The 17510-nt window shown below is 42.1% G+C and overlaps 1 protein-coding gene across 2 annotated transcripts in view; it reads left to right on the plus strand.

Annotated features, from left to right (window-relative positions):
• Positions 1 to 17510, plus strand: part of PARD3B (par-3 family cell polarity regulator beta) — a 427129-nt gene that overhangs the window by 404724 nt on the left and 4895 nt on the right. The gene's annotated exons all lie outside the window — the stretch shown is intronic.

Genomic DNA, 17510 nt, shown 5'->3' on the forward strand with positions numbered 1-17510 from the left:
GTTGAGATGGGTATTGAAATTGCTCAGGAGACCAACAGGCTGGGAAGCTCAGCTGGCTGCTTTATAGGTATGGATATTTGGAATAAAAACATTTCTGCTTATGGTGGGTTATAATTCAGAACTGATCAAAAAGTGTGGACTATAGGCTGCAGAGGTGAGGAAATAAGTTTTTCTTTCTATGAGAAAGTGCATTGTAAAATAAGGCAGCTCCATTGCAGTTCTTGGCTTTGGCTTTCCCTCCATAAATAGGTCTTGGAGGTGTGGCTGAAAGATGATTGTCAGCTAACTTTCTTTAAAAACAGCTAACAAAGAAGAAGTGTAGGAAGCCAATAGCATCAGGTGTAAATATATACGGGTTTTGAGGATGTCGGATCAGGAATTTTTGAGCAAGCTTCCTGCAGTTCTCACAGAGTTGTGCATGAACCTCCTGTGTGTTCTGTCACTGCTCAGGTAGGTTCCTGTAAGGAAACAGCAGCTTTGTGATGGCACCCATTGCTCAGAGGCAGACTGCAGTTAGTTCTCCATAATCTAGCCAATTCCTTTGTCTCCATCCAATATTTGCAAAGCAGGCTCAGGAAAAACAAAACAAAACAAAACAAAACACAACCAACCACAAGAAAGGTGTTAAAAAGAACAAGGAAGTTGCACGATGCCAAGTTTCAAGCATCTAATAGCAAGCCATTTAAAGTGAATCAGTTACAGGTATTCTTATGTACATATTTAGGAAAGAGGAAGGGAGATTATGATGATAAAGTAGGACAGTGAATTGTATGTGGACATTCTTAATTGCATGCTGCAAGGTAATGAAAGGCTGTGAAATCTTAAGAACTCAAATATAGTTCTGGGTTCTTTTACAAACACACAGGGGACAGAGTCGTGAGCACTCAGCATGCCACCCACCGAGAAGTAAGAAGCAGGGTGGGGGAGATGGAGCCATAGAGAAACACAAGGACAGTGCTTTAAGCAGACCTGCAGTTGTTTGTTATCCTTGGTGAAACCCTGCCTTGTGAAGAGAGAGCTTTTATATAAACTGGTGATTAAAGGAAAGAGGTATCTAATTTGGGATTAAGAGAATCACTGAAGAATTTAATAGTAAAAACAGTTGCTAGAGCAGCTGTTTCAACACAGCTCATACAATTGGCAGCCAAACAGCTTCCATTTCATAAGTAGGTGACATCTTTAATTTCTCTGCACAGAAGTCTCTTAAGCACATAACAAGAGAATATTCTAAATTCTAGAGGTTTTTGTCCAACTTTCTTTGCAAATATATTCACCTAAGGCTTTTATGTTGCTCTTCAACTACGACACTTCAGAAAGTCATGTTTTGGATGTGTTGATCCAGGTTGAGTAACACCCTATTCTGCAAGAAGTGTTGTAGCAGCGAGTACAAGCCCGATCCAGAGCCACTGCAGTCCTTGGATGTGTTCCTACCGATTGCAGTCAGCAGTAGGTTTAGACTGAAAAGCAATCACTGTTAGAGCATATTCCTTCGTTTCTTTGCTGTCTGGGTCAGTCTGGTAGTAATTTGATAAACTCTGATTAGGATATTTGTTTTTTTCCTCAGGGAATCTGCCCACCAATGTTAATAGTCTCTCTCCGTGTTTTGGAGATCCTAGAAAAAGGAATATATCCTTCCCTGCTCCATATGTTATTCACCCCATCTTATCTTACCACAGGTATAAGTGAAGTAAAAGTGAAGGGCTTAAAAATTAATGTAAGTCAAGGTTGTTGAAGAATTGAAAACGTTCGGATCGCTAGCATTTATGGACCAGTAACTTTTGTTAAGAGCAAGCATGGAGCTAAAACTCCTGTAGTACCCTGTTAGAGAAAATTAATTCCTGCTTTCTTAAGAATCTTTACCCTCATCTCCATGCCTGGAAAAGATTGCATTGTTCTAGCATTTAATAGTTATGTAAATTAGCACTAATTTTGTCACTTAACACCTGTAGGAAGTTTTCTACTAGAACAGTACTTTATGGTATAAACAAAGCACAAGATGCACAGTGATGCTGTTCTTTTGTTGATGCTTATTTGGAAAAATCTGCATAAGCTGTTGAGCATCTTTAACACGGGTAAAGATGTTGTGGATATGCCAGAACATGCCAGCAAAATTTTGTAGGTGGTGGTTTGTGTTGAATAAGTACATAGGCCACTAGTCAGACCTTCAGCAAACATTATTTTGGAAATATATTAAATACCATAGTGCATATGCTAAAAACTTAACCACATCTTTAAGGTAATGGTAGTGTCTTTGCTGTACTCAAAAACTTTGTCTGCCAAATGTAACTTAATCTGGCTATAGAGATATTGACAGAACTCATACCTTCTGCTGGCTTCTGTCTGGTATCGCTGTGGCCTCCACTAGTTCTGCGCTCTGTTCTGCGTGAGCAGATGGGATCCTACAGCTGTTTAAGTATTAGTTGTAAAGAGTTATTCTGCTCTGATTAACCATTCAATGATGCAGGAAACGGTGAGGGAGAGAGCACCTAAGGAATCTCTCAGCTGTTGGCCTGTTGTCCAACAGGATTCATTTAAATGTTTGAGTGGTGATGAGGAGTCATGTAAACTGGAAGCTGTTCCTCAAGTCACCATCTTCCCTCTGTGCACAGAGTTACATAGTTCATGCTCTTGCAACTGTTGAAAAAACAGAGCAGAACATGCAAACACATCCACTGTATAACATACATGGGAAGCAAGAGGAGGAGAGGGTTGACTTTAATAGAAAGTGAATTATCTGTCATTTTTGTTCCACTCCAGATATAATTCAGCAAGAAGATTGGATCTGTACATTAGATAGTCTGAGACGGCACCTTGGAAATTGGCAGTCAATTCCAGCCAGAGAGGGTAGTAAATGTGTGAACAAACCCCAGCCCAGGTTATCAAGTAAAACCCTGAGCCAACGGGGTTCCTTGGATATTGAGTAGCTGGCACTTTTCTTCATTTAAAGAAGAAAAATAGCCTTTGTTTTCCAGGTGGAGGGAAGTACTTTGAGAGCAGTCTGTTGTAGATCATGACAAAATCTGGCAAGCAAAACCAATCTCAGCAGGATTTCACAGTTGAAAATCCATGTGAATGCTTTTTGCTTGGATCTAGGTGTTAGCGTACTGTTGTACATACCCATGTGTCACCAGGTTTTGGTCCCTTATTTAGCATTTTTGTTATGAATTTTGGCTCAGTCTGAGTTGCTGTGCTTTAACAAAAAGGAATATTTGTTTACTGAGAACTGAGATAAATGTCTTCCATATAAAAAGAATGTATTTTTAGAAGCATGGTATGGTCACAGTTTTTCCCCTTTGTTTTGCTTTCTTACAAAGGTAATAGTGATATGCTCTTGAACTGAAATCAACCACCCAAGACAGTATCTGGGACGAAATGAGTAGAACAAAGGACATACTAACAGCCTTTCTTCTAAAGATCCTCAGACAGCAAACACACTTTACAACTATACCTTCAGCGATTACAGATTTCCAAAATGAGTTAAAAGCTTTAAGGATCCCAGTAGCCACTCATAAAGCTTATGAGACTTTGCTGTGCGTACTGTTTCTTACTGGCTGACTCAACTTGTGGTAGTCCTCTAATTAGCTTTGTAGGGGTCTCTGAAGGCATCTGAGTTTCTGACTGACTAGGGAATTAGGCTGAATTTAGGCTGCCTGGATATACCAGTGCTGGTTTTGAGCATTTTTTTGTAAGGATCTTGTTACTGCGTGGTGTGCTGCAGCCCCCTCTGGAATGGCAAGTGGAGGCAGCTTGGTGGTACAGACTGTGCTGCGATAAATGGCAGAAAGCACAGAGCAGATCAGTTTGAAACGAATGGGAATTAAAAAAAAAAAAAAAAAAAAAAAAAAGATGAATTCAATTAGTCAGTTGAAATTGAGTTGGGGTTTACAACTTGAATTTTTAGGCCCAGATCCATCAGAGCACTTAAGCACCTGATTTACCTCGAATACATTTTGCTTTTCAATAGCAATCCTTTGCCTAGCTATCAGAGACCTCCAGGAAACCTGGACTTAAATGTGCATTGGAAAGCATGGGGGAAGGATGGCAGACAGTCAGTGGTACTTAGAGAAATTCCACTTTTTCACTCCCTGCACTTTCTGTGGTTTAAATAATGCCTCTTTAATGTTGCCTTAATGCAATGCTCTTCGTTAAATATCCTGTAAATAATATCAAGAAAGGTTATTTAACGAATAATCTGACTTTTTCTTTGAAGAGACTTGTTACTGATCTTAACCTGGAATCTCTTTGGTATTATTGAGGGGAATAACAACCTTAATGTCATTTTGGTTTGATTTCTTTGTGTGAAGGCTGACAGCTCCCCCTTCTCTCTTGTCACCAAACATCTGAAGAAAGCTCTGTTATTGAGGGATTACTGCAGTGGTCCTTGGTCTTACAGAGATTCCATCAGAAACATTTTGGTTTTAATAGACAATGGAAAATGTTCAGCTGTCCATTATTACATTTCTTTGTACACAGTCTAAAAATATAAATGAAAATTATAATTACGTCTGTAATTCTGAGTCTCAGCTGAAATCACTTTAATCCCAATGTGGGGGAAAAAAAAAAAATCAATACGGAACTCTTAACCCTGGTCTTTTCCTCCTTAGACATTTCAGTTGTACTAGCTTATGCCACAAGTTTTGTAAGTTTTTCAAGGGACTTTAGTATACAGAGACAATTTTGCATCCTCAGAATGGTATTGCTGCTTTGTGCTTTTCTGATTTAGCAGCTGGAATGTTCTTCTTGAGTAGTGGTTTATATTGTAGCTTCTTGATATGATATGAAATTTCTCCCTTTTACTTTTCAGTCATTAAAAAAAGAGGGACCTTTGAAATGTTGCAAAGTTCTTTTAAAGAAAATCCCATTTTACTAGAAGTAGAATTACATGTCTTTTCATTAAAGAGGGAACCCAAGTCAGCATTAAAGATTTAACGTTGAGGTTTGGAAAAGATGTCATTCTCAACTCACCGCAGGCTCTTTCTACTATATTGTGCTTTTTTCCTATGGGATTCAAATAGTAGGTCTGTCAAGGTTAAATTTTATCATTGTTGGGGTTTTTTTATACCAACATCTGTAAGTACAGACATGCCATCAAGTGTTTTGTGTTTCTGAAACCCGCACCTCTCTGCAAACCAGAACTTAGACCTATAGTTGCTTTGGTTTGAGTTAGCTTCTGGCGAGGAAAGGTTGCTTTTAATGCTGTAAGGCCTATGCAAACTATTAATTGTCCACTAATTACAGCTTCCTTTGAAGCATCTGGTTCTGGTAATAGTCAAAGATGTGATGCTGCAATTTAGGAAACACTGCTACATTACCCCAGTTGCCCCACTTAATCATAGATGTAACATCTGCAGAGCAGAGGTGTGCTGTGCATCTGGTAGAATGTCTTGTTTCTTAGCAATTTTGCATATATGGACCCCTCTCTAGATCATGAGCGTTCAAAAAGTAAAGCATAAATTAACTGCACTTTGGTCAGTCTTTTCTCTGAACACCTGAAAGACACAATTGAAAAGGAATGCTTCCACGTGGAGTGAGGCATTTCAGCAACCCACATCTAGACTCAAACTATTTATTTGCTGTCTAAGGCTGTCAGGCCTTAACTTCCTGACTTCATTCCAGGATACAGATGTCTCATTCTCTCCCTGCCATCTCATCCCCTTTCAGATACTATTCTCCTATACAGGAGCCTAATCCAAAGCTCGTTGAAATGCTTCCATTGACATCCAGAGGCTTTAGCTGAGGCTGGATGACTCTGGGGCACAGAGTTCCTCATCACATCGAGTTCTTCTCTCTTCTCAGTCTGGTATCTACACAGAGCACAGATCTCTTTCCAGCTTTTTCACTCTGCAAAGTATCTTGATTTATTTTTTTTAATGAACATGCCACTTCAAGTTTATCACATCATGCAATCTGAAAATACTTAGAATGATATTGTAGTAGTGACCTTTATTGTTCATTAGTGAATCAGCAGCCTAGCTTACTGTGGCTTTAAATGAGCTATATAAATTGGTTGTTATTTTCAATGATGATTCCCTTGATTTGAACATACTAGAGCAAAGATAATTGTTTGATTGATTCATTATGTAGAAGATTGTTTCAAGTTAGAAGGTGTTTTTATTTAATTTTTTTTTTTCCCCCATCCAAATTGAGACTTGCTGCCTGGAATCTTTCCCAGGTTCTTACCAGGTTCAGATGAGGAAGTGCTATTGCTCCTCTTTTTCTGTCTTATGGCATGTAGTAGACTTCCTGGGTGGAGTAGGGGTGTCTCTCTGATTGAGGCGTTGTTCATCATAATCTCAACTGAAGCTACTGACAGCATCACGTCTTGCACATAAGACTCTACCGCCCATGGTAGTCTTTGACACATGATGTATATATGTGTTCAAAAGAAACGAAAGTCTGTACCTGGTGGTGCTGTCCAAAGGCTCTCTGTATCTCAATATTGGCCCGCCTCTGTCTTCCAGTTGCTGTGCTGTCACCTCTGAAAGGTGGTGCTGATTCCCAGCTGTTGGCATCGCTTTCCCATTGCTCAATGATGCAATGTTTTGGTGTGTCTTTAAAGCACTTTTTTTTTCTGCTGTGTGCTCCCTCTTCCAACTTCAGCATCCTGATGTCTTCTGTTCTAGGTACATGACTAAGCTGATATAACTGTGTTGTCACGGACTGTGCTTGCACTCTCTAAGAAGATTGCTGTACTCCAAGAACTTTGCTGTTGCAAATTTGTCATCTGGCATGCAGCATGGTGTGCAGATGGCATAGAAACAATTTGTTTAGAAGCTACATATCTCCTCTATTACAAGTGTTGGGGGGGGATAGACATAGATCTGGGATACTGATGATTGCACCAGTTCCCAAAGAGCAAAGGACACTGCATGGCACAGGGACCATGTTAGTAAGTCCTGCTGGATGCATGGTGCTGCCAGGAATGCATGGAGGAAAATCACATAGATCTGATGATGTCTCATATCATCTTGGACACCTTGCTGGTGCCACTGGGGGAGAAAGCAAAGAAGAGAACAGTAGCCAGGCCAGGAGGGGAAAGTGGCAAAAAAAAGTGATAGGAGACATGGACTGCAGAAAACTGAACCTGGGCCTTGTGGAGTGAGGCAGAGAGGACAGCAGGGGATGTGGCATCTTGCCCTGTTGTCATGTCCTCCCATCTCCAGCCTGCAGTCTAACATGATGTCCACTGACTTCCAGATTTGCTTTTCTTAAGGGAAAACAGTCCAGCAAATGAAAAGGGGAAGGGGCAGAACTTCTGACTGAGCACGGAAGTGTGTGAAAATCAGCAGTTACATAGTCTTCATCTGTGAATGGACGACATAGCTTGTAGAGATCTGTAGGCATTAAAGTTAGTGCCGTATATACGAGTAAAAACTCTGCCTATGCCCATAAGGCCGGGTTACAGCAGCTGGGAGCTCTGTTGTGCGTTTCCTCTGTGCTGTGTGGTTCAGGTCTCAAAGCAACGTTACAGTGATGTATTTGGTAGCGGTGGCGCGCGCGTGTGTGTGTCTCATTTGCACACAGCTATTCTGCAGGGCGTGTTGAGGGGGTGTTTCAGGAACCGAGCAGATTCACGGCTGTGTCTCACGTCTCCAGAATCTGCTTCTGCTACCAGAATCTGGTGCGCTAAACCCTCCTCATCTGAGCAAGTCAACAGCCTGTCCCAGGCTGCCGCCTCAGAGAATGGCAGGGACTTTGTAAATAAAGGAAACAATTGAATGATAAGTTCACACTTCAGCACACTGCTTAACAACCTGATAACAGTTAATTACATACAGTATTTTCAAATGCAGCAACAGGGAGATAACTCATGCAGAGATGGAGCACAGGCACTTGGGCCTCAGGACCGGAGGTTAACCTCTTGCTACCCATGTCCCTAAAGAGGCCGGTGGCCCGCAGCTTCGAACCTCACCAGGTTTGCACATTCACTGGCTAGCAGTGACCCGGGGCCATCCACACAGCATTTCCTCAGCCACAGGTGGAGGCAGGGGGAAGCTGCGCTCAGCCCCTCGACTTTGAGAGAGCAACCCGGGTGCTGGCGGGCAGGACGGGCAGGGTGGTAACCCGGGGTTGGTTGTCTCCACCACGGGCAGCAGGTAGAGCGTGTCCAGTCGGCAGGCGCTCCACTTGCTGCAGCTGCGCTGATGTTGGTGTAACTGTAGAAGCTTAAGGAAGAAGCCAGCATAAACACAGCTGGAATGAGCTGCCGTCGCAGGGCGCGGGCGGCCGTCTGCGAGTCACGGCAGCTGCAGTCAGCGCTACTGCTCTCTGGGCACCGGGTGGGACGTTTCCGTCTCTCCTAGCCCGGTGGGATTGAGGGGTTTGACCCTTGTTATTTAAAGCTCAACTTCAGGACATCTGCTGTCAGAGCACCTACAAAGTTTGTGACTTAATGCAAGTCTAATTAACTGATTTGCCTATCCAAATCTGGAGATTTACACACTTCTGTGGAGGCAGCTGTAGAGTTATAACTTCAGCTGTTTATCATGCCCCAAGCCTTTAAATCTCAGTTATTAAAGGTGGTGTTTAATGGCTGGCTGGAAAAGGGGTGGTTACCAGAGTGTTAATGGAGTGCAGCAAGCCAGGAAATCTATAATCTAAATGCCGGTATAGAAATGAATGGTTCTAACAAAAGAAAATATAGGGGGGAGGATGTACTTACAGGCTGTTTGCACTGTTTAGGAGCAAATCAGTACATGAGCAGTAGGGGAACAATGAGGACAGAAATACTGCCTGAAGAAGGAAATGAGAGCTGCTTGTTTTGAAGGTCCCACTCACCCCCAAAAAGCAGCCATTATTCTTCTCTGGATCTTGAGCTTTGCCTTTGTTGCAGAGGTGAAAAAAGGGAATGGCACATCCCAGTTAGTTGAGCAAAATGTCTGGACCCAGAAAGAAAAGAAATGAAGGGAAAAATAACCAGCTACAATCAGTTTCAAAAATCATTTTCCTTTTTTATTGAAGCATGGTTTTACTACCCAGTTTGTGCCATCGGAGGCAGAATTGACAGCCATGCTTCATCATGGCAATGGGAGAAAATGCTGCAAGGAATGCTTTAATTTAAATGAGAGATGCTTTTAAAAAAAGCCTAAAAGCTTGGTAATAACATTAATAACCACTTCTTACAGGTTTTTACTAGCCCACTAAAGATCAGACAGCGTGTTAAGTTCCCAGCGGCTGAATTGTAAAGACCTGGGCCCAGGTTGTTATTACTTAGGAAGATTCTTTTAATGATTTCTGTTATTTGTTGAAAATCATTTGAACAGCACAGCTGAATAATCACCATGCTTTAAATTCATTTCACGTGAAAAATGAGAACAGGATAGAATTTGGGTTTATGTGTCTTTGAAAGCACTTTACAAAAACTGCGTGGATAGCAGTAGTGCTGTGGATGGACAGACCAAGGGAGGAGGCTCCTTTGCTCAGGAGGAGCTCTCCTGGAGCCTGAGCGGTCTGATTGTTTCCTCCTGAAGAGGTATTTTGACTATGGCAACAGAATTTCCTTTAAATCAAATTAAAATCTCCTGAACCACTGCAGGACCTTTAATTTCTACCCTAATAGTCTCCAAAAAAGCAGAGATCTGCAGTAGAAGTTAGGGCAAGGCAAAGAGATCTGGATAGTATTTCTGGCTTTTGTGCTGCAGCTGTGCTGGGGCCAGCACTGTGGTCTCACCTCTGTGCATCTCTCTCCCTTCTCATTGCTTGCCTGCTCTTGAGGGAAGTAGCTGGCTTTTCTCCTGGCAGGGATAGTGGGGTCCCCATGGCTGTTGGAGCTACTGTACAGTAATGCAGTACAAATATTACCACAAGAGAGACTTCGCTTTAGCATTTTCACTTTTTTGAGTGTCTCGCCCCAGCGGTGGCAGTTTTGCCTGCATTCAGTACTTCTTCTAATTAGTTTGAGTCTGCATTGTAATACAAAATTCAGCTGAGAAACCTAAACATTTGCTTCTTTTGCTGGCTTAAGATGCATACATCCTTTAAAAAGAAGTTTTCTCCCCTCATCGTCTCAGAAACTTGATGCAAGAGACCAAAGGCCAAGAACTCTTTTAGTCTATAGGAAGAGCTTTCGGCCCCTGCTGATCTACAAAACAAAAGACTAAAGGGACCTTAAAATCTCATCCAGGTCTCTCCCCGACAGAGCATGGGGGTTCCTGAGCAACAAGCATGACTGCTTAGCATTGAGAGTAGGTTACCAATGCCAAGAGGTTAATGACTCACACAGTATTATGTTGTGTTGAATAATGAGTAACATATGAAATGACACATGTTGTAATGACTCGCTACTTAAAGTACCAATCTACTTAAGATCCCTTTAAGCTTGAAGAGATCACAGAATAGCGATGTCTTGTTCAATAGGTGCTACCTCATTTTATGCCTCCTGGTAGAAGAGATGTAGCATGCCTGAGAGCATATGAACAAAACAAGTGAGGAATTGAGTAGGAGGGATTATTGGACTAGTTGTTTTGAATGCTTATTGGACATTTATAGAGCACCGGGTAGCATATTTGGGGTTTTGTTGCTGTTGATTTGAAGGTTTTAATCCTGATTATTGCAGTTCCTGTATTTGGAGGTTGGATTTAGGGAAGGAAAGAAAGGGGGGTTTTGCCTGCAGGACGGGATTATTTGAAGCTGGTCTGAGATCTGCTGTGGAAAATAAACTAATGGTGGAGCAAAGGAGCAACAGTGTTTTATGGCTTTGTTGCCTGTGGGAGGGGGTTTAATTAAATGGCACTCTAAATTCAGATGTTAACCAATTTGTGACATAGTTTGCTCCATCAGGAATTAAGAACAGTCAATTTGCTTGCATGCAAAATAGACTGTTCATGGTGTTGTGAGAAATCTTATATAATCTTATAGTAAAGTTTTGAACCTGTCAGACTACTATTTTCCTATCTTACAGTTGTTTCTGCAGTCTGCTTATCTGCATGGAGAACTACTATCTGACTGACTAAACTTAATCTTTGGTCCTGGATGTACAAACACCTAATGTCTCCAATTGCTAAGAACTACCGAGGGAGCTGCTGGGGCCCAGCATCTCTCAAAATGTGGCCCCCTGCAAACAGTAAAAGACTTTGTTCTCCAGACACTTTAAGGCTAGACTTCAACTAGAGTAATATAAACATGTCTATGCACTTACCTTCCAGGATTGTGGTGCTTTTGCTGTGTGTTTCTAAATATCCCAAGCCATAACACTGTAGTGAGAGAAGAACTATGCATATAAGCTCTTATGTTCAGGCCAGTCAAGGCCACTGTTAAACTTTGCAAAGCTTCATGGAAGGGAAGAGAGTCAAGCTGCCTCCATTGCATCTGAAATGTACTTGCTTGAATTTCAAACTTGTATGGTTCCCTCCTTCTCCAAGTCCAAAACAAATATGAATTCTTTAAAAGGGGAGGAGAAAGATTTTCCTGATCTTTTTTCCCCCCCAGTAACGCAGGTCATGAAATGATCATTATTTTTATGGGTCTGCAAAGCCTGTAGAAGTCAAAGCTATGTAATATACATTGCAGAGTGTTCTGCTAATCCAGTCCAACCGCAGTCGTGCCTGGCCCAGGGATGAGGGTCTGGTAACTGGAAACCTGACACTGAAAGAATTCCAAACACAGTCCTCAAACTAAAAACAGCTCTCTCCGCATGGCATGTGCTACATGAGAGCCAGGGATTGTATTCGTTTATGTTATCTGATTTTTTAGCCTTGTATTGTTGATAAAAGAACAGGAGAAGAAAGCACCTCCACCAGCTCAGCCCATAAATAATCTGTGTGTGGTGTGTTTGAGGTTAGTATGACATTGCTAGACATCTGCCGCCTTCTGAGAGGTACAAGCCTCTCTCACAGACAGCAGCCACTGAGCACTTCCCTTGTGCTGCAAATTCTTCCCAGCACTAAGATACCAAATTTGATTTCCAGTGTTTTTTTAAATGCAAACCACATCATCGGCTATGGGAAGTATTGGTCTGAAACAGCAAAGAAGGTTTGTTACAGGAGTATCTCGCCTGTTAAGATACAGAGACAGACTTTAATGAAGCTCAGAGTCATGCAGTGATTTTTTTGAAACCTGTAGTGATTTAAAAAAAATATTTTTTTAAGTTAGATCCACATTGAATATTAACCAACAGAAGTTCTTGGTGCCACTGACTACAAACAGCACTGTGATGTCTTTAATACAGTATCTATAGAGATAGGGACTACATGGTCTTTTCAGTCAGTTGTTTTCAGTGTATGTTGAGAAGAGCTTCATAAAGACACAGTGTAATGTATTTGATACTGTAAGATTGTTTGTTTGCATAATTTAATTCTTACATCAGCTTCTCCTTTCTTCTCTATAAGTAGATCCTCCTGACTGAGAACAAACAGCATGCAATCACGATGCATACAATAGAGTTCTTCAGTGAGAATTTGGACACAGATAGGACCTTGTTGCTTTCTCCTGTTCTTTAATCACAGCCTGAGCTGCCTGATGCCATCACCCAGAGCCTCTGTATGTCTTGCTTAGACATGAAAGAAACTGCAGCCAAATGTGGGCTTTCCATTTGCTACTTAGTCTGTGGCTGTCTTTGAAGTTTATTTCAAGAAGCACTCCCTGACAAAGTAAGAAGGTAGTTTTTCATGTGAGATTATATCCCTTGCAAAATATTCCCCCAGCAGTGAGGAGGAGACAGTGATGTAAGAAGAGAGCATTCCCTTCCTTGCTTTTTACCAGGTACTAAGAGGGTGACCTCTGTGATTCTCCCTATAGAACAGAGGCAAGAAAGACTCTTTGTCATGATGAAATCCAAACCCTCAACATGATGGAAAACAGTGTGAATGACCAGACTGTCATTTTGCTTCCGTTTCACGTAACCCAAGCATGTGTCTAGTGGCTGATGCTAAAGGTGACCTGCAAATGAGGGTTAACAACGGAACACAGTAAACCTGAAGTGAAATTATTTTTTCTGGTTGTTTTTTGAAGCATCAGGTATTTAGGCCTGTCTACCCTGTGAGATCCTCCAAACTGAAGAATTACTGAAATAGGGGCGCTTTTTAAAAAAAAAAAAAAAAAAAAAAAGGAGGAACTGCAGAAAGCAAAAAGTTTTATTTAGGTTTTTTGAAACCTACAGATAACTATTTAACTTCAATGACTAAATAACATTTTGGGTAAGATAAGCCTTTCTTAAGTTTTCTGAATCCTTTAGTTCAGTTTTAAATAAACCCCAAAGCTCTTAAAAATTCTGCAGCAAAGCCAGAAGATACTAGATTTTCTATTCTTTGTGTTTGGAAGATAAATAAAACAGGGATAGAAAAACAAACTACTTGAGGCTTTACTTGTCACAGAGAAAATAACAACACATGTACTGTTAATTGAACATCAGTCACAAGTTACCTGCTTTATTTGGCCAAGGCTACTTTGTGCTCTTAAAGCTCCTAATGGCTCACAGTTCCTACCTGGTGAATCATTTAGAAGATAAACCAGTAGAGCTGCTAACCAGCATATGAATTGATATGGCAAGACATGTTTGCAACTACCTGTGTGTGTGATCTATAATATCTCTGCAGGGAAAGGTGAGATTTCACATCCTCACAATAAAATCAACATTTTAAGGGGCACCCTGCCCATGAAATTTTTGAGGAGTGCATTTCACTGCCCCACCAGTTTAATGCCTTTCTTGAACCTGGTGTGGTGTTTCTACCTCCCTTGCTTCTGCTGATTCCTTCAGCAGCAACCTCTGCTTTTGGCTAGACCCACATCAGTGATGCATCTTCCAGTGGGAGACAGCAGAGATGAACTATCAGCAAAAACACTTTTTGAGCTCTGAGATCAGTTCCTTCCCAGGTTGTTGTGTCAGCTTCCCTACCTTCTGCCTGCCATTAATTTCACTGGACCCCCAGGTCAAACAACTGGCCAAAAATCTGGAAAACAGCTGACGGTCAGAGCAGCTCCTACTCAGCATGTCCTCTCAGAGGGCACGCTCCTGGCCTGGTCCTTTTGAGTGGCTGGACCTGTTTGACCCAATTTGTGGATTTTTGATCACTCCCCTGGGTCAGTGATTTTCCACTTGAGGTTATTGGTTTGACCCCAAAACCGTGGGTCACTTGGGAGGTGTGATATGGCCCTGTGAACTCTGAACTCATCAGGAGCCAACAAAAACAGTGAGGGAGGGGAGAAGAATTTCATTAGGGCCTCCTCAGAGTTGGCAATGTCTGCTGAATGAAAAGGCAGGGGTTGTTTTGCTTCTTGAAGAAACAAGCATAGCATCTACAAGGGGCTGCCAAGTAGAAAGTGTTTGGTTTGAGTTGTTATGGCAATTTCTTTGAGGATAAACAACAGCATATACTTTTACACCATGAGCTATCAAGTGAAAATGGTGTTGCTTTAGAGGAGCCCAGCTCTTCCTGACATGAACTACCCCCAGAGTCCTAGGCTTACTCCTAATGGTGACAGCATTCCTACAGCCAGAGCTTGGTATCTGGAGGTGTTTCTTCTACCTTAAAAAGACTGACTTTCTGATGGTTAATTTGGCACACTCAGGGAAGGAAGGACCGTTTTTTCCCTGTATTTTAAGACTTGGCAGATGGAGGTTCATGTCAGAGGTTCATGGAGCCTCCTCAGGCTGGTTGGTTGCACTGTGAGCAGCTCTCTAAGAACAGACTTCACCGGGCATGGCCGGTACGTGGGGAAGAATGAATCCTCGGGAGATAACTTGGCTTCACCATACAGTGCTGGTCATAAAAGGGAAGAAAAGTGTCATCATTGTAGCACGTGTATCCACATGCATAACACCCACTGCGATCACCAGGGGAAGTGAGCTGAGAGTGTGGTGCGGCCACAAGGATTATCTTTCATTAAATTTCTCCCTAGTCATGCTGCCCAGGGGCAGCCTTTTGGGAAGTTGGAGGGTTTCCCAAGGTTTTATTCATGCAAGATTTCTGGTAATCATTGCTTGTATTATTGCCAAGGCTGCTAAAAACCTCACGTACCTTCTGTCTTCCTGGGGCTTTCCTGAAGGATCCATGTAAAGTGGATTTGAGCCACTTCCAGCAGATTCAATTCCCTTTGTGTACAACCTCTCCTCCCAGCTGCCAAGCTCTCACTTCTAGGGAAGACACTCGAGAATGATACCGCCTGTGGATGTTTCACCCTCAGAGAAGGGAAACTGGTGCTGAGACTGAACAGCTTGGATATTTCTTTATTTTTTTAGAGAAAGATTTTGCTCTTCCCATATGTTCCTCTCTGCCATTTGTCTACACAGCCAGAGATGGAATTAGCTGTAAGTGAACCAATGGTGGATTCACTTTTGTAGCATAGGTAACAGCAGTGAAGACCTCACAGAACAAGCTTGAGCAGCTTGGGTACATGCCTCAGGTCTGGCATACTTCGATTTGATTGCTCAGGCTCATCTTCACTGCACAGTCCTAGGTCAAAGCTACCTGAATGCACTACCCTCTGCAGTCACAGCTTGTGTGGCAGCAGGGTCTCGCTGCCTCCTAGAACTGGACTGGCTGAGCTTTCCTGGATACCGCTCTTTTGGCTGGATAGCAAAACACATCCCCCTCTTTTCCTGCGACATCCAGGCCTCTCGTGGGAGTTGGAGGATAAACTGTGTGCTGAAGGCTCAGTAGATGATGCTGGTGCTTCAGTCCTCTTCACAAGAGTAATTTTGGTACCAGTTAATCTTGAATTTGTTATTCTAGAGTAATTCAATTTTGCAATTAGAGCTGTGTCCAAAAGCTACCTGGCTCTTCAGTGAATTCTGGATCAGGTTCCAAGCTCAGTCCCTTTTTAATGTAACCCATGAGAATGTGGTTGATTATAGCTGCCGATGAGAACATCTTAATACAGGATTTTGAGCATTATTGTTACATTAAAAGGTGATGGGTATAGGTTTAACATTTGTTCCTGTTGGTTTGCTGCTTGACACAAAGCAGGTCCTACCGTCGCAGAAGCCTTTTGTGGTTGAAAGTGCGTTTTTGCACACAGAGGAATTAAAAGCTGAGTGTGAGTGGACTGACTAGTGAACAAATCTTCATATAGGAAGACATGGAGAAACTCTTTGTCCTGCTGTGGAAATTAGGCTTTGTTGCAAGGCCTAGGTGTGAGCAGAGACAGCAGTTGTCTCAATACATACAGTTTAAGAGTTCTTTTAGTATCTCAGAGGGTGGCTTCAGGCTCTTCAGCACTTTGTCTGGACTGTCTCACCAGGTTGCAGGGGGGGGCAGGGAAAGCCAGGAGTGCCTGTCTTTTATAATGTTCTGTTTTCAAAGCAAAAAGTCTCTAGGGAGCATAGGGTCCTAAAAGTCCAGGGCCTGGAATTCTTCCTTTTGCTCTTTCCATTTTAAACAGGAAACATTTGCACTAAGTTATTCCAGGGGGAGAATTGTAGGTTCATTTCAAGGCAGATAATGTTTGTTCATTGCCTATGTCCATGATTTACCCCATGGGCTTAAACGAGTGCAGCAGAAAACCACATGTTTTGTTTAACTTCATGCAAAACAAGTTCCAGTGGAGTCTGGGAGCCCAGATTAGGAAGGGGGGAGCGTGCTTGTAAAATCACTGTGTGAACAAAAGGAGGCATTAACAAATTGTGAACACCTGATCTGCTGTACCAGAATGACTTTTTAAAATAAATCTATGCAAAGAATATTTAAACAGTTGATGAGTTCAGGCCTAAAGCCACAGAGCAGGTGTAATTGATTTATACTTTCAGCCCCTGTTTTGGGTCAAAACCCTGCCATCTTCCTTCAGCTCTCACTTGGAGAGAAGCTTCCTCTGCAGTCAATGAGAGATTTTGCCCAAAGTGCAAAGACATTTGCAATCAGACTGGCAAAAACTCCTAATTGAGTTGAACTTTTGGGGATGCTCTGGTGACATGTCTGTGAGAACAATTATTTTTGCCATTTCAAAAGTATCACAAGTTAAGCTGTACTAGGAAAAAATATCAATGCTTCATTAGTGCAAATCATGAAATTAAGATGCAAAAAGCTACAGAGAGGGCTCCATGGCACATCCTCGGGGATGATGTGTTCACATGTTGCTTTTCACGTGAAGTAGAGCTTGTCAGATGATACTGATGCAGACGAGTTACAGTGCTGTTGTAATGTCAGGCCTTCTAGATCACGGGAGTTTTTTTGAAACCCCACTGGCAGCTCGCCCATTAAACACAGGTACTGTAGCCTGACATCTCTAGTGTTTCTTCCAGGAGTTCCAGTTTTTCCAGCTATGGTGTTTGGAAAGTTTTATAGTCTGACATGTTAGGAGAAAAAAATAGTGGGAAATAGCTTGGAAAGCGTGAATATTTGTGCATGTAAAGCTTATGGGATTTGCAGACTTGCAGACCCAACTCATCTGTTTATCCTCAGGCTAGATAAGATTCAGTCAAACATGCATTGTTTAAAGGAGCTTTGTTTCCATTATAGCAAATGGATCACAGGAGGCTGACTTTGGGAGCTGAAGGGCTCCAGTGCTCCCCCATTGTAAAAGGGCTGTGATGTGCGCTGGACCTTTCCTCCAGCGTCCTGGGTGTTACAGACTTTTGT

Source organism: Athene noctua, chromosome 7, assembly GCF_965140245.1.
Source record: "Athene noctua chromosome 7, bAthNoc1.hap1.1, whole genome shotgun sequence".
In the NCBI taxonomy this organism is placed as follows: Eukaryota; Metazoa; Chordata; class Aves; order Strigiformes; family Strigidae; genus Athene; species Athene noctua.